At 41.9% G+C, this 16,457-nt stretch overlaps 1 protein-coding gene across 11 annotated transcripts in view; it reads left to right on the top strand.

Annotated features, from left to right (window-relative positions):
- The window catches only part of NFIA (nuclear factor I A), a 715,521-nt gene that overhangs the window by 528,876 nt on the left and 170,188 nt on the right, over positions 1-16,457 (top strand). The window lies entirely within an intron of this gene.

Below are 16,457 nucleotides of genomic sequence, written 5' to 3'. Positions count from 1 at the left end.
AGAGACAGTGAGATCAGATCTGTAGGAGCTATTCTGTCACTTGTAAACACAGAAGCTGGACTTCCGTGTTTACGCATGATAGTGGGGAGCAGAGGGCTTGTGCCAGAGGTGGTGGAACTGAGTTCCACCAAGTTCCAGCTGATTTGTGACTGATTGTTGCTTTTAATTCCTTAGTGAAAATGTTGCACTTCTCTCCAGTGCTCAGTGCTGGCAGAGCTGAGTAACAGCTGCATCTCTCATCACGTGTCCTCACACAGACTTCTTGTATTAATTGCAATAGAGGTTAGGGTGTGTTGACCAGGTATGTTACTTAATGCTGATTGTTGGGAGCATTGGGTTATAAAAACGTAAAAAATCGTAGTCTTATTTAGACACACCGGATACAGCTGCTGTAACAGGAAAGAGAAAGTAAGAATGGAGATTGTTAGTACAATGGCTGTCAAACTGCATAACTATTAGAATGTTCGCCATAAAGCACTGCAGAAAAAAAAAAAAAACATCAGCATTATACATATAAATAAACTCAACAAATAGTAATCCATCATCTTCAAGGGCAGTAATGTATTGTGCAACTATGCACCACCTTAATTATACATAAGGTCCTTTAGGGCTGATATGTAAAAATTAAACAATATTCAAGCTGAAGCTCATGGCAGCCAACCACATGACGGATGAAACCAGACTGGTTGCAACAGACAACATGCCCATTTGTTGTCTGGTTTTATTCCATTTTTTTTGCTGCATGTTCTGTGTTTTTCCAAACAAACTTCTTTATTTCTTTCAGTTGTTTATAGAATTCCAACAAATTCTACAGGATTCTACATAGAATGATTCATGGCAGTTCCCGTCCCAGAGGAGCTCACAGGCCAATGTCATTAAAAGAGATGAGCAAATTAGACCATTTTGTAAAATCTTATCTTTTTGGATGAACTTCCCAATAATTTAGATATCTACGCATTCAGATTTTTTGTTTTATTTCTGTACTTGATTAACAGGATCTGCAGGAACAGACTTCAATGAATGGACATTGGCTGTTATTCAACCATAGTGACTACGTAACTGTATGCATTTTGTGTGGTAACTCTAATATAAAATATTCACAAATACAATTTATAATTCGTTTTTTTTTTTTCGTTTTAACTTTTAATTTTCATTCGACAGCAAAGGTCTGATGGAACAAATCTGTCAGACAATTTGACTGTGTGTGGGCTCCATCGGACCTTTGCTGTCAAAAAATCAGACAGACTTTAAATTTAGAACATGTCTCAAATCTTTCCGATGGATTTAAGTCCGGTCGAAAAATCTATTCGTCTGTATGCTAGTCCGACGGACGAAAACCGACGCTAGGCCAACCATTGGCTACTGGCTATGAACTTCCTTATTCTAGTCCGGTCATACGTCATCACGGGCAAATCTGGTGTGATTGTGTGTAGACAAGTCCGATTCAACGGAAGTCCGTCGAAACTCCGTCGAAAAAGTCAGACGGAATTCAGTCCGCCGAAAAGTCTGGCCGTGTGTACACGGCATAAGTGTTTGAACACTGGTAGCAGTACAACACAACAAGTATCGACATAGAACAATATAAGAAGAACAATCAAAATCGTGTAGATATGATGAAGTCATCTTCACCAGTAGTCGCCAACCTTTTGGACCTCACGGACCACTAAACTCACAATTTTGAATCCCGCAGACCACAAACATGAATTTTACATGCCTTATACACACAATGTAGAAAAAATGATCCTCACTCCGGTTTTTGCTCTTAAAATTTCTTCATTTTATTGAATAGCCACAGTGAACAAACGCTGATTAAATCAGTTGACGCGTTTCAGCCTTTAAGGCCTTAGTCATAACCACACTTTGCTCCAGTTCTCTTCTCCCCGTCCTGCACTCTGCATCACATTGGTGCCTTACACAGACTCATTATTGGATCTTACCAGCCATGTGCACAAAACCCATGCTCCCTCCTACAGTCTGTGATCAGCGCTGACATTGGAAATCCCCTCCTTCTTCCCCACCCATTCTCTACACTACTCCCAGTGCCTTTCCCTGAGTTCACAGGAGCTGGTACTACAGAGGAGGCATTGGGTATCAATGCGTGCTGACAGTATTGACTGTCAGAGCGCAATTGAGAACAACACTGGAAACAACATTAGGCGGTATACAGGCGGTTGACAATGTCAAATTACTGCAGGACCCCTGGGGACCACCAACATTTTCTTGTGGTTGGCAACCACTGATCTACATTGTCAATCCAAGAGCATATAAAATCGATATAGCAGGTGCCATATAGGAAACAAGTGGGGAGATATAATGTGCCAACATACAAAATTACAATTTATGATTGTAATATTTAGATCTGAATTTCCTAGATCAGTAATTGGGAAGGATGAGGTGGGGGTATGTTCGGGATTATAGGTATCACCATTAAGCCCTCTTGAGACACAGTGGCCACATCAATGAAAAAATATCAATGTAGCAGGGTGCCCACCTGATTACCCCGAAGACCTGCCTACCCCCGAACCCTCCCATTTTTTTACCACACCAATCCTAACATCAAGAGTGCTAACTTGCCATAGGGTTTGAAATATCAAGTCCTATCAGTACTACAGTAAATGGCAGGATCCTATACAATTTAGAAAAGTCTGAATGCTCATTTCAGGTCGAAATGGAAAAATAATGAGGTTTGGAAGATTCACCCAACTTGCTTGACTCATGCGCACACAGCACACTTGCCCATATGCCATAAAGATATCTGTGTGCGTGCTTCCATATACATACTTGATGCATAGACGTATTGCCCTACAGGTGCGGCTCAGCCTCTTGGCTCGTAGTATGGCTTCCCCGCTTAGGTTCTGAAAGCTGTTATTCACACATACTATAGTCCAGAAGAGATTTATTGTTCAGCTGTTAGAGGATGTTCTGTACCATTTCCAATATAAAAACAAGCTGACCCCCTGTCTGCTGCGGCCAGCTGTTCCCAGGCTCTCCGGTCGCGCCTTCCCATTGGTTGGGAATGTCGAAACAGGTGCCCTCCTGGTGGTTTGCATTAGTTGCGATAACGGTCATTTTCTTTTTTACACGCCTTGGTGGATGTGCGGCCCAGGCACTGCCATATCGGGAAGGGGTTACATGGATATCTGTGTTCTCCTATTCGCACTGTCTGCAAGAGACACGTTGGCGGGAGCTTGGTGTGAGGATAAAGACGAAACTATAGATTGCTACCCAAGAATAATAATGTAAAGGGTTATGTTATTATTAACTTGTAGTTACCAAGAACCAGGTGCTGCATAGCTGAATACTGACCTTAAAAAGCAACCATAGTCTATAGTTTTTTTGGGGGGAGGGGGAGTTGGGGTGGGGAAGGGTTGTGGAGAGTATAAATGTGAAAGAGATATTATATTAAAGCCTAACTCCAGTCAAAAATATTTATTTTGTTTTGAGTGTGGAAGGGTCTCTCACTGGGTTGTGGGAATTATAAAAAAAAAAATCTCTGTAACATTAAAAAAAAAAAAAAAAATATATATATATATATATATATATATATATATATATATATATATATATATGTTCCCATAGTTCTGTCTGATTTAGCATTAAAATGTCTTCACCCATGTGCCGCATTTTTCTAGAGCTGCATTTCTTTTTACCCCAAAGCAACCCATAAAATAAAAGTGATTAATAAAATTAATGTATCTTTTCTAAAATGAAGTAATTGGAGGTCCATTTACATTTATAGTCAGTGGAAGGAATGCTCCCCCTACATTGGTGGTTAGTGGGAAGAATGCTCCTTATGTTGGTGGTCAATGGGAAGAATGCTCCTTACGTTGGTGGTCTATGGGAAGAATGCTTCTTGCATTGGTGTACAGTGGGAAGAATGCTCCTTACATCAGTGGTTAGTGGGAAAAATGCTCCTTACATTGGTGATCAGTGGGAAGAATGCTCCTTACATTAGAGCTCAGTTGCAAGAATGCTCCTTACATTGGTAGTCAGTGGGGAGAATATCATCCTTACAGACAACTAAAAAGATCATTGGTGTCATTCTGATTGGCTCTATCAAATGATGTGGAACTTGGAACCATGCGGGCACCATAAGCTAGATAGAAGGTAAATCAGCCACAACTCAAGAAATCCCTAGTAACCTTTGTAGGAACCGTATGGTTCCAGTGAAACCCTGATCAAGAATGGCTCCTTACATTCATGGTCAGTTGCAAGAATGTTCCTTACATTGGGGGAGTCAGTGGGAAGAATGTCCCTTACATTAGTGGTTAGTGGGAAAATTCCCCTTACATTGGTAGTCAGTGGGAAGATTTCTCCTTACATTGGTGGTGAATGCGAAGAATGCGCCTTGCATTGATGGTCAGTTGCAAGAATGCTCCTCACATTGGTGGTCAATGGGAAGAATGCTCCTTACATTGGTCAGTTGCAAGAATGCTCCTCACATTGGTGGCCAGTGAGGAGAATGGTCCTTACATTGAGGGTCAGTGGGAAGAATGCGCCTTACATTGGTGATCAGTGGGAAGAATGCCATCCTTACAGACAACTAAAGAGATCATTGGTGTCATTCTAAATTGGCTCTACTAAGTGGCGTTGAACTTGGAACCATGCAGGCACCATGAGCTAGATACAGGGATCTTCAAACTATGGCCCTCCAGTCATCCAGGGACTACAATTCCCATCTTGCCTGTGAATGTTAGAGTTTTACAATGCCTCATGGGATGTGTAGTTCCCCAACAGCTGGAGGGCCATAGTTTGGCAATCGTTGAGCTAGAAGGTAAATCAGTCACAACTCAAGAAACCCCTAATAACCTTTGTATGAACCCTATGGTTCCAGTGAAACCCTGATCAAGAATGGCTGTTCTAGAAAAGCTTAATTGTGCATGAATACCATTTACAACCAGGTCAGTGAGATTTTGGTGCCCGTTTTACTCACAGCGACCAATACTCTTTATAGAATAGTAAACAACAGCAACTAGATACAGCAATAATCATGTAAAGCTGAAGTAAATGCTCATCTTGCTTAATATTTTAGGTATTTGGGCCCTGTGGGATTGATTTACTAAAATTGGAGATTGCAAAATCTGGTTCAGCTGTGCATGGTAGCCAATCAGCTTCTAACTTCAGGTTGTTCAATGAAGCTTTGACAAAAAAAAAACCTGGAAGCTGTTTTCTATGCAGGGCTGCACCAGATTTTGCACTCTCCAGTTTTATAAATCAACCCCAATGTGTCATCCTACCCAACTTTAGAAAGCACAGCTTATGCAGGAGCAGAGCAGACAAAGTTTACTTTGCACCATCTGTTCGTTAATCACAAATTGCCCAAATTCTATTGATTTCTCCCCATGTGTTGCAACAATGGTTGACCCTCACTGTTTCAGCTGCACTGTTGTAGAGATTTGCAGATTATATTCTTTATTTAGTGAATATATTTTCCTATAGATAAATAATAAGAATATTACAGGCATCACTACGGACAGATAAGGGCATTCCATCTTTAGGACCCAAATCCTACTGTTCTTCCCTCCACCATATTCTCCTTTTAAATGGATAAAATAAAGAAACTGTTTTATAAAATTTTATACCTCATACCTGCTTGATTCAATGCCAGCATCCCTAGTCATCATTTTTGCACAGCACGTGCCTTCTATGAATTGTCTGGAAACATGTACAAAAGGAAAGCAGCCAAGGAACGGAAGCGTTAGATAAGCTGCAGCGGGTTTTGTGAAAGAAGGCATTGCCAGCAGCCCTTTAGATGTGTTTGCTTTCTTTTAATGCCTGCCAGCCAATCATAGACTAGGCAAGGATGCATTCACATCTATCAGGAGTGCCAAAGATACAGTATATCTTTTTTTTTCTATAACAGCCCTCCTCCCCCCCAGAGGGCGCTATGTCTGTGGACGATTTTGTCCGGGAATAGAACTGGCGGAGTCTTTGATGATCACAATTCAGGTCTAAGTGAACAACTTCAGTAAAGTGAAAGGTTATGTTTGCAAGCTTGTGTAAATACCTGGCCATGCTGAAGTAGCTAAACTGTTTTAAACTTGTTTAGTCTTTAAAGTACACCGATCAGCCATAACTTTATGGCCACTGACAGGTTAAGTGAATAACACTGATATCTCATTACAAAGGCATCTGAAAGTGGGTGGGATATATTGGGCAGCAAGTAAGCATGTTGTCCCTAAAGTTTACATGTTGGAGCTTTGTAGCTGCAGACCGGTCATGCCGCAAACACACGACCGGACTTTCTGTCAGACTAGGTCCGACTGACTTTCCGGACGAACGGACTTGGCCACACATGAACGGACCTAAGTCCATTCGAAAAGTCCGTTCGTTTTGAATGTGATGACGTAAACGGGACTAAACAATAGCCAGTAGCCAATAGCTTGCCTTGCGTCATATTTGGTCCGTTGGATCAGCACACAGACGAACGGTGTTCCCAATTTTAGTCTGTCGGAATTGAGTCCTTCAGATTTGAAACATGTTCTATTTTTTTTTTTTAAATCTATCAGACTAGCCCACACACGATCGGATTGTCCGACGGACTAATCCCTTCAGACCTAGTCTGCCGGAAAGTCTGGTCGTGTGTACGCGGCATTAGGGTGACCATGCTGACCCGTGTCCACAGCCAAAAGTGCCTACAATGGGCACATGAGCATCAGAACTGGACCACAGAGGGATGAAAGAAGGTGGCCTGGTCTGATGAATCATGTTTTCTTTTACACCGATGGCCGGGTGCATGTGCGTCACTTACACGAGGAGGAGATGGCACCAAGAAGTCAATCCAATGTGATGATTTAGGCAATGCTCTGCTGGGAATCCTTGGGTCCTGCCATCCATAGAGACCCCACCTTGCAACTTACAGGATTTAATGGATCTGCTACTGACAGCTTGGTGCCAGATACCACAGCATATTACCTTCAGAGGTCTAGTGGAGTCCATCCATACCTTGACGGGTCAGGGCTATTTTGGTGGTAAAAGGGGAACCTACTCAATATTAGGTGAGTGGCCATAAAGTTTTGGCTGATCAGTGTATATGTAAAGGCAAGAGGTTTTTTTAAGTTTTGGATGAAGTGGGGAAGGGTTAGATCCTCTGCCGATTTGTGATTGCGTTCTGTGGGGAGATTAATGCTCTATATTTTGTGCTGATGACCATTATCACTGAGACAGGAAGCCAGGGGAAGTCCAAAATGATATAGATATCATCAATGCAAGTGGTAAGGCTTAAAGGGGTTGTAAACCCTCAAGTTTTTTTTCACATTAATGTATTCTAGTGTCAGTGGGAACTTTATCTGATATGTAGAAATTGCTCTTAGCTCTAGAAACCTCTGGAGAAACTCTAAGGTTTCATGAAACCCTGAGCTATACCAAGACGCGGATAAATGTGAGCTTTCACAGTCAACTTTTAAAAAATGTTTCTCTTGCTCAAAAATTGATTCATTAATGTTACTTATAACTTCCAATCAAATATTTTCTCAAATTTTTTTAAGTAAGGAAGGTTATCATAGAGCCCACCCACTCAGTACCAAAAATATTTCTGCTATCTTCGATGCTGGTAGTTTTAAGTCCCACCCCTGCAGTTCCATTCTCAGTTATGGAAAACAAAACATCCCATGATGTAAGGTACATTACCCTTTGCGTTTTGCTTCTGAAATGCAGTTGTGTAGCATTTTTGAAGGGATTAGAATGTAGTGTTTATTCACATTCACTTTATTTTAGTTGTGTTCCTCTCTTTTTAATGCAGCATATCCTATTGTGCTATGTTTGAATTGCTTTTACTCCTCTTTGTATATCAGTGTGGATGCAGGCAAAAGATGTTTAAAGCAGAATTTCACCCAAAAGGGAACTTTCCGATTTTCCTCCTCCTCCCTTCTCTCCTATAATTGGAATGTATTTTTTTTTTTTTGGGGGGGGGGGTACTTGTCAAAATCCCACACTCTGAGTGGAAGTTAGCCCCACCCCTTATTCGCTCGCAATCTCTGGGGGCATGTCACAGGTCCCAGGAGACTGTGGGGCCATTCATGAGGTGCAGCACCGCTCGCAGCAGACTGCGGAGCCCCAAGGAGTTGCAGTCAGCTGCGCACGGTTAAGATTCCGGCACCTGGACCTGAAGACCAGCAAAGAGCTGGGTTGGGTGAGGACATTGCTGGATCCTGGGACAGATGAGTGCGTGTTTTTTAAAAGTCATCAGCTAAAGTATATAAGTATATGTAGCTACTGACTTAACTTTTTGTTAAGAGGGTGAGGCTCAAATGCAAGCAATATTTACCTGGGTGCATGCTGCATTTGGGGTGCTTCGGGTGCTTGTGTGCATTTGCTTAATAAATTCATCCGGTGGACGGAGCTGGTTTCTTAGGAAGATAGCATCAGTGTACCAGTATAAGTGGCGTCATTTTTCCAAAGCTATAGTAACAAAAAAAAAGGTGTGCGAATACATTTACTGATGTGTGTTATCGTAATCATTGCTCATAACTAGTCTACCATCTTCCCTCCACCACCCCCCACAATTGCACAGTTACGTCAACTAAATTTCATATCTCCCCTAATCTTGCTTTAATTTTCCTTTGCACATATCTCTCCATTTTTTGGATTGCTTGGGCATGGCTCCTGCTGCGCCGCTATTAAAAGCCAATATTCCGTTGTAAAAGTCAAAGTGATTTAGTGAATGACCCCACTCAGATCTTTAACTGTAACCTTGCGATGCCACGATTGCTACAATGATTTTTTACGCTAACAGCCCAAACTGTTTTTTTTTTCCTCAGTCTGAATTTTATAGCGGGTACTCGCTTGGCAGCTTACATTTGGCATTATACATAAAATATTTTCTCCCTGTTCGCTACTGAGCTTGGAACGTAGCTGCAAGGCAAAGCCAACTCTGCTTGACTGCAAGTGACAGATATATTGGTAAAATAGTAATTAATTCCCTCGCACTTATTAGTTTAGCTCTAATAAACTGTATTTAAGCCAAATTTATCGTAGGGACAAATGGAATATTAGATAGAGAATAGACGGGCTAATGTGACACCGGCTGTGAATTATCAGGGATTTATAAGTCAGCGAAGAGGTTGGTAGTTGAATGTACGTAGATGGAGAAGCTTTCATGCTATGATTTCATGTGGATATAGGACAGGTTCATAAGAGTTGTCCCAGTGGTTTTTGCCCTTAAGATAAGGAATGGGAATCATCAGGGAAAAGAGTACGCACCCGAGGACAATGACAAACAGACACCTATTCTTCTGAAATATATAGAAGTTACACTCACAAATTTTTGTTATCGAAGCTGAGTAAAGCTGGCCATAGATGAGTAGAATTTTAAGCAAAAATTCTTATGAAAAAAGAAGGTTTCAAGAAAGTTTGTAATCACTATTGGGTCAAATCGACCCAATATATTTTTCTCCAAAGAACAAATATCTAAATGCCCGTACATACGATCGGACTTTCCATCAACAAAACCGTGGATTTATGTTCAAAGGTTGTTGGCTCAAACTTGTCTTGCATACACACGGTCACACAAATGTTGGCCAACAATTCCAAACGTGGAAACGCGGTGATTTACAAGACGTACGACGAGCCAAGAAAAAGGAAGTTCAATAGCCAGTGCGGCTCCTTCTGCTTGATTCCGAACATGCGTGAACGTTTGTGTGACCGACTTGTGTACACATGATAGGACTTTTCCGACAACAAAGTTTTGTTGGTGGAAAATTTGAGAACCTGCTATCAAACATTTGTTGGTGGAAAGTCCGACAGAAAATGTTCGATGGAGCATACACACGGTTGGACTTTCCGACAAGCTCACATCCATTTCCCGTCAGAAAATCCGACCGTGTGTATGTGGCATAACAGTGTATGAGGTAAAGTCCATTCATTCCAAAAATCAATTGATAGAAGCCAACAAAATCTTTCGAACAACATACCAATGTTCTAAGTATCTAAGACTTTCCCAATATTTTTCCTAAAAATTATTGTTCTAAATTCCATCCATGGCCAGCTTAACAAAAAAATGATCTATAGGTAACCTCAGTCATTCCCATCTGCAGGGATCAGGTAAATGATTGAATGTAGCCAATAATGCTAACAGTCATTCGGACCAGCATACAGACGAATGGTTTTCCCGATTGAAATCGATTCCGTCGGACAGATTTGAAACATGTTCTATTTCTAGGTCCGTCTGAATTTTTGAAGAAAAAAGTCAGCTGAAGCCCCACACACGATCGTAATATCCGACGGAATGATTCTGTCTGACCTTTTCTACATTCTGCTGGAAGGTTCGGCATAAAGGGAAAAAAATCGAACGAAAATTGTGTAGTGTGTATCCAGCTGAAGACTACGCAGAGCAGTAGGGCTTGACTGGCCTGAGAAACATTACAGGAAACTAATATAAAAACAGAATTACTTATACTAACCTTTTTAAAAAATTATTTTAATGACTACTTAACTGTATTAAAGTTTTTATTTTTTTATTTTGGATAGAGTAGGGGAGGATTAGATCCTCTGTCAAGTTTTAAGTGCCTATTGTGCCCCTGCTTGGTAGTTTCACCCCTGATTGTCCTGGTGACTATTGTCACGGGAACAGACAGTGAGGGAAAATGTAATGCCGCGTACACACGACCGGACTTTTCAACATCAAAGGTCCGACGGAACTATTCGGGCAGACCATTTGATCGTGTGTGGGCTGCAGTGGACTTTTAATTAGCAAAAGTCTGACAGACTTTAGAAATGGAAAATGTTTCAAATTTTTCCACCGGAACTCCGCTGGACCCAGTTCCTACCGAGAAATCCGCTCGTGTGTATGCTAGTCCGACGGACAAAAACCGACACGAGGGCAGCTATTGGCTACTGGCTATGAACTTCCTTATTCTAGTCCGGTCGTACGTCATCACGTTCGAATCCGTCGGACTTTGGTGTGATTGTGTGTGGCCAAGTCCGTTCATTCGGAAAGTCCGTCAGAACTCTGTCAGAACTCCGTCGAAAGTCTGTCGGACCTAGTCCCTCGAAAAGTCCGGTCGTGTGTACGCGGCATTAGAGTTGTAATGGGAGCAAGAGATTGGAAGAAATCTTCCAATGGATACAGATATTCAGCAAAGATGGGGATGTGCCTAGTTTTGGTGGAAATTTCCTCTCACTTTTCTGTTGTGTCTCCCAGACAGGAAGTTAGGGGACGCTCCGCAGCAGGACAGATAGACTATAATACCCTGAGAGGGGTCTTATCCTTTCCTTAATCTACTTATTTAATGAGAAAAAAAATGGCTATGGATTCACTTTAAATGGAGGGTTTTTTTTTTTGAACATTTGCCTGGAGTTCAGCTTTAATGATTAGGCGTTGTTAAGGCAAGGAGCAGGAAACACTTCCCCCTGAACAGGCAGACCGAGGCCCGGAATTGTCAGCCTCTTTGTAGGAGGCCTCCGAATGGACTTTTCTATTCATACACAGCCACTTCCAGCTGTTGTTCTGGAGATCAGCACGTAATCTCTCGAGGTCAGAGGACAGTCATCCATGACTGGTGCCTTTCAAAAGGTTGTGCTGATTTCAGTTGTCAGATATTACCCCCTTTTTTCTCTTCCTCAATAACACCCATTCTGCCCTTTCATCGTGAAGGACCCAGCCTAGAATTGTATTACACGAATTTAAAGTCTTAAATGTGTTGGCTGCATTGTGAGGACACGACATGCTGTGGATGGGATAATTCATTCCCTTTTGATTGCTGGCAGAAATATTCTGGGATCCTTTGAATAGATCTTCGTGCTGGATCCAAAGGCAGAATGTCATGAAAGGACGCATACAATAGACGGCGGGTGTAATGGTGGAAAATGCTGTGTTTGTATGTTTATTGCTGCAGCCAAGATAACTTAAGGAAAACCTCCACTTTTAACCCAATTTCACATAACCAAACTCCTACAGTATCCAGCATCTCTTTACTCTTAAGATTTGTGAAGGGTTCTCCAAGCTTTTCTTCTGTGTGGTGTCATTGGCCTTGCTAGATTTACCATACATTTTTTTAAATTATATTTATTTTAGTTCTGATAAAGGGGCAGCTTTGAGCCTCCAAGAGGTTTTGGTTGGATTTTTAATGGAAAAACTAGTTTTAGGCTCAAGACCAAACCATCAGGGATAATTTATCCCAGTTCTGTAAAAGTTTGGTCTTGAGCCCAAAGCCAGTTTTTCTATTTCTTGTTTTTTCATGAATATTTGCTAGGGGCTCCCAACCTTATTAGATTTATATGAGAGCCCATTTTTTTTTTTTGAGCTGTGTGATTTTGGGACCTGGAGGGAGTTTTGTAAGTTTTGAGTTTTGGCTTTTTAATGGACTATTCTAGTGAATAGAGATACTTTGGACTAGTCTTTGAATGTGGTCTACCTACTTTACCTTCAGATTGCAATTTGAAGTGCTGCCAAGAGGCTCTTTTGAATATGAAAGCTGCATGCCCAGGATAAAGGCACTCTACTACATTCATTCTATATGAACCTGTAGAATAAGATCTATTTCAGGGATCCAGAGCCATCCACCTCCCTTTAGACTGACCATATATGGCCTAATTAGGGTAGGCATCCAACACTGATATAGCTTGTGACCATTGGGCCATCTACAGCAACCAGTATTTATGTCTTTTTAAATCCTGCTAACACCAATTAACAAAAACTGGCTATCCTCATTGCCGTTTTAATAACTTGCTAGCCCTAATCTATCCTTAACTCAGATTTTTTTGTGTATTACATCCAACTATCGTTTAAAGCGGGATTCAGCTGCCAAATCGTTTTCTTTTTTTCTATGTCTTTGTTATGCGTTTACTAATGTGTTTTTGTACTCACTACTTGTGGCTTTTTACTCCCCGGCTTGCCGATTTCTTGCGGAAGAAACAGTTTTAAAAATTCATGCTGGCTGTTTCCATATTTCTTGTGGGCATTTGAAGCCTACAAGCATTTCCTTCCGGGATGCGGTGATGCTGTGCTCCCAGCATTCACCGCTCGATACCACGCATGCTCATTGATAGCAGCGAGCAGCGCCGTAAAACTTCGGGTTGCCATCACAACGGGCGGCGTCCTCGGAAGTTCCTGCCCTGTTGTGATGGCAACGAAATAAACAATGGTGCCTTCTGACACGTCCTCGTCACATGACCGGCGTCATGTGACGCCAACATCTCACGAGATTTCGGCAGGACAGCCCCACTGATTCATGGGAACAATGTGAGAAACCTCCCAGGGGACTTTGCGGAGCCGGGGAAAGGCGATAACCACGCCTACTCCCACGGGAGGAGAGCCCGGAAGTCACCTTTGAAATGTAAATTAAAAGTTAATTACGGCGATCGGATTTTTGTAAAGGTACGTTTTGGCATCTATGGGAGAAACACTATGGCTTGTGAGCTTTTTAAAATGTGAGTACAACACCGCTTTAAGCCCTGAAGAAGAAGTAGTTTTTTCCCTACAAAATGCATTGATTTTATCTCATGCTCTTAACCAGGGTTTCTCAACTAGGGTTCCTCCAGAGGTTGCTGGGGGTTTCATTAAGCAATGAGCAATTTCTGCCTTTAAGATGAGTTCCCACTGACACTATTGATCCTTTAAGCTATGTGTAAGGGTGCAATTCTTCCCAATGACCACAAGTGTAAGGACCATTCTTTCCACTGACCATCACACTAATGTATCATGAATTGTAGATATAGTGATTTTTAACAGGGGTTCCCTGACACTGGACATTTATTTGAAGGGTTCCTATGTGTTGAATAGGTAGAGAAAATTTGCTCTACACAGACCATATATGGCCTAATCAAGGTAGGCATACAATGTTGGTATAGCATGTGATCATTGGGCCATATACAGCAACCAATACTTATGTTTTTTTAATGCTGCTGACACCTTTTAGCCAAAGCTGGCTGTCCCCATTGCTATTTTAACTTCACTCAGACAAGAAAGTCTGAGTGAAGGATAGACTAATCCTTCGCTCAGACTTTCTTGTGTATTGGTAGTTTTAAGGGTGCAGTGGAGTTTAAATTTCACCTTATGGTTAGAGATGCTCCTTTCAACCTTATTGGACCTATTTATGTGCCCCGTTATTTTGCATTTTTCTTTCACAGTAAGGCCGCGTACACACGAGAGGATTGTCCGTCCAACTTAGTCCGCTGAAACGTGTTTCAGCGGACAATCCGCTCGTGTGTGGGCTTCAGCGGACTTTTTCAGCGGACAGTCTGGCGGACTAAGTCTTTCGGAATTTCCGTAATATTGTCCGTCCAAACTTGGTTTCAGCGGACAGTCCGCTCGTGAGTAGGCAAGTTGGACAGACTAAGTATGGCGCATGCTCAGAAAGGATTTACACGGCCGAAGGTTGCATTGCAGTGTATTGGACGTCGTATTTCTAGTCCCGTCGTACGTGCTGTACACATCATCGCGCAAGCTTTCAGCGGACTGTCTGTTCATCGTGTGTGGTCAAGTCCGTTCATTCAAAAGTAGGACGGACTGTCTGTCGGATTGTCGGACGGACTTAGTTGGGCGGACAATCCTCTCGTGTGTACGCGGCCTAAGAAAAGAAACATAGGGGGGGAAAAAGTAAAATAAAAAAGCTCAAAACCGTACACAATAATCAGTTACACAAAACAGGAAATACAAAGAACACTAAAATAAATGAACTTACTATAAACACTAAATTAAATCAACTAAACTACCCTACGTGCACCCCAAAAACACACTCACATTTCCCAATTATCCAAATTTTGCTAACTGTAAAATCAGTTTAATATAATTAACTCCACTCGTCACTTTCCCAGCTCTTTTGGAGCAGTTTTTGAAGCAAGTTGTATGAACTCTTTGCCCTTGTACACACGGTCAGAGAATCCGTCGGAATGTGTCCTATCGGACCGCGTCGTCGGATAATCCGACTGTGTGTGGTATGCATCGGACTGATTCCGTCGGAATGTTGGAAATATTTCCCGACCAACTGGGCCAATCGGACATACTCCGATCATGTGTAGAGAATTTTGATCGGACCAAGTGCCACGCATGCTCAGATCAAATTCCTACATCAAAGCTATTGGCTACTAGCCTGAATGTAGTCCCATCGTAACGAAATTACGTCATCACGTTCTGAAAGATCGGATTTTTCGCCAACTTTGTCCGACCGTGTGTATGCAACAGTTTCGGACAAGATCCGATGGACAAGATCCGATGGACAAAATCCGACGGATTTGGTTGTGGAAATCTCCGACCGTGTGTACAGGGGCTTTGACTTTGGCAATAGTAGACCACTCACCTATTTTACCCGTAAGGTCCTACTTTCAATAAAAATTGCATTTTTATATAACTGTTTTAGGTCTCTGTCATGACACAAGCTACAGAGAAATACACTTTTTTGAACTCTACTTGTAAAAATAGTTTTTATCATGGTGAAGGGCAGACTTAGGATGCTTCGAAAAACTTTTTAAACTCAAGGTGTTTGCGTGCCATCCCTCTCGTGCGCGGATCTCGCTGTGTGTGTAACAGCTGTTCCTGCAAGATTTCCCTGGTGTAACCTCAGATGCAGAGAATGGGGTCTCTCGATTTTGTTTGGTTGGAACTCGGTTCTGCCTAATCCCAATCAGATGTTCCTTAAGAGGAGAACTCTTAAATCTTCCAAAGATCTCAGCACTCCTCAAAAGGATACCTCCGCACTGTTATCCTTTGCTTCATATGTTAGCAGTCAGTCGAGGTTATCCAAGGTAACGGCGTATTAAAAACGGAGTGTGTTTCACATTTCCTGTTAAGTTGCCTATGCATTAAGGAATCCACCAGGTGCAGACGTGTTATCCTCCTCTTCGAATCTTCTAAATCGAAAAAACCGCACTATAACTCAGGACTGCGGTGCTTTGGTGCATTGTGTTTTTCGTTCCTCGTCCATTTATGAAAATCAATACCTTTTTTTTTTTTTTTAGCAGCATTTAACCACTTCATTGCCACTTACAGAGGGTGTGTTAGGGCATCAGACAAGTGCGCACCCCACCCCGTTAGAAGAGTTTAATCCACTAGTACCTTTGTCTTGACAGCAGGTTAGGTGATTACATTGTAGCATTTGTAAGGGCCTTTATTGCATTTTATACCTTAAAGAGGACCTGTGCTGTGAAAGTTCTGCCCAAAAATGTAAACAGAGGACAAAGAACTAGTTACTAGTATTGTCTGCGGTCTCTCTGCAGTTGATCTTTCCCCATTGATCTTTCCTCATGTGTGTAGACGCCCATCATGGTAGAGGTAGCTGTGATTTCAGCGCTTCTGCTGTGAATTTTGACAATAATTTTCTCAACAATACCTGCAGCTACAGTATTCAAGAGTACTTAAACTATTTTACTGCTTGCTAAGAATATTTAAATATTGTAATTGTGACAGACCCAACCAGGATAGGTTTTTTTTGAAGGGGACTGCAGGGTGGCCTATTGACTGTGGATCCTGGCTTTTAAGGGAGCGCTACTCTTTGGGAGGTGTGTACCTGGGGGGGACCCTT

This window comes from Lithobates pipiens, unplaced genomic scaffold, assembly GCF_037356315.1.
Source record: "Lithobates pipiens isolate NorthernLeopardFrog02 unplaced genomic scaffold, aLitPip1_a1.2 Scaffold_23, whole genome shotgun sequence".
In the NCBI taxonomy this organism is placed as follows: domain Eukaryota; kingdom Metazoa; phylum Chordata; class Amphibia; order Anura; family Ranidae; genus Lithobates; species Lithobates pipiens.
This window is presented reverse-complemented; position numbering and strand designations above follow the sequence as displayed.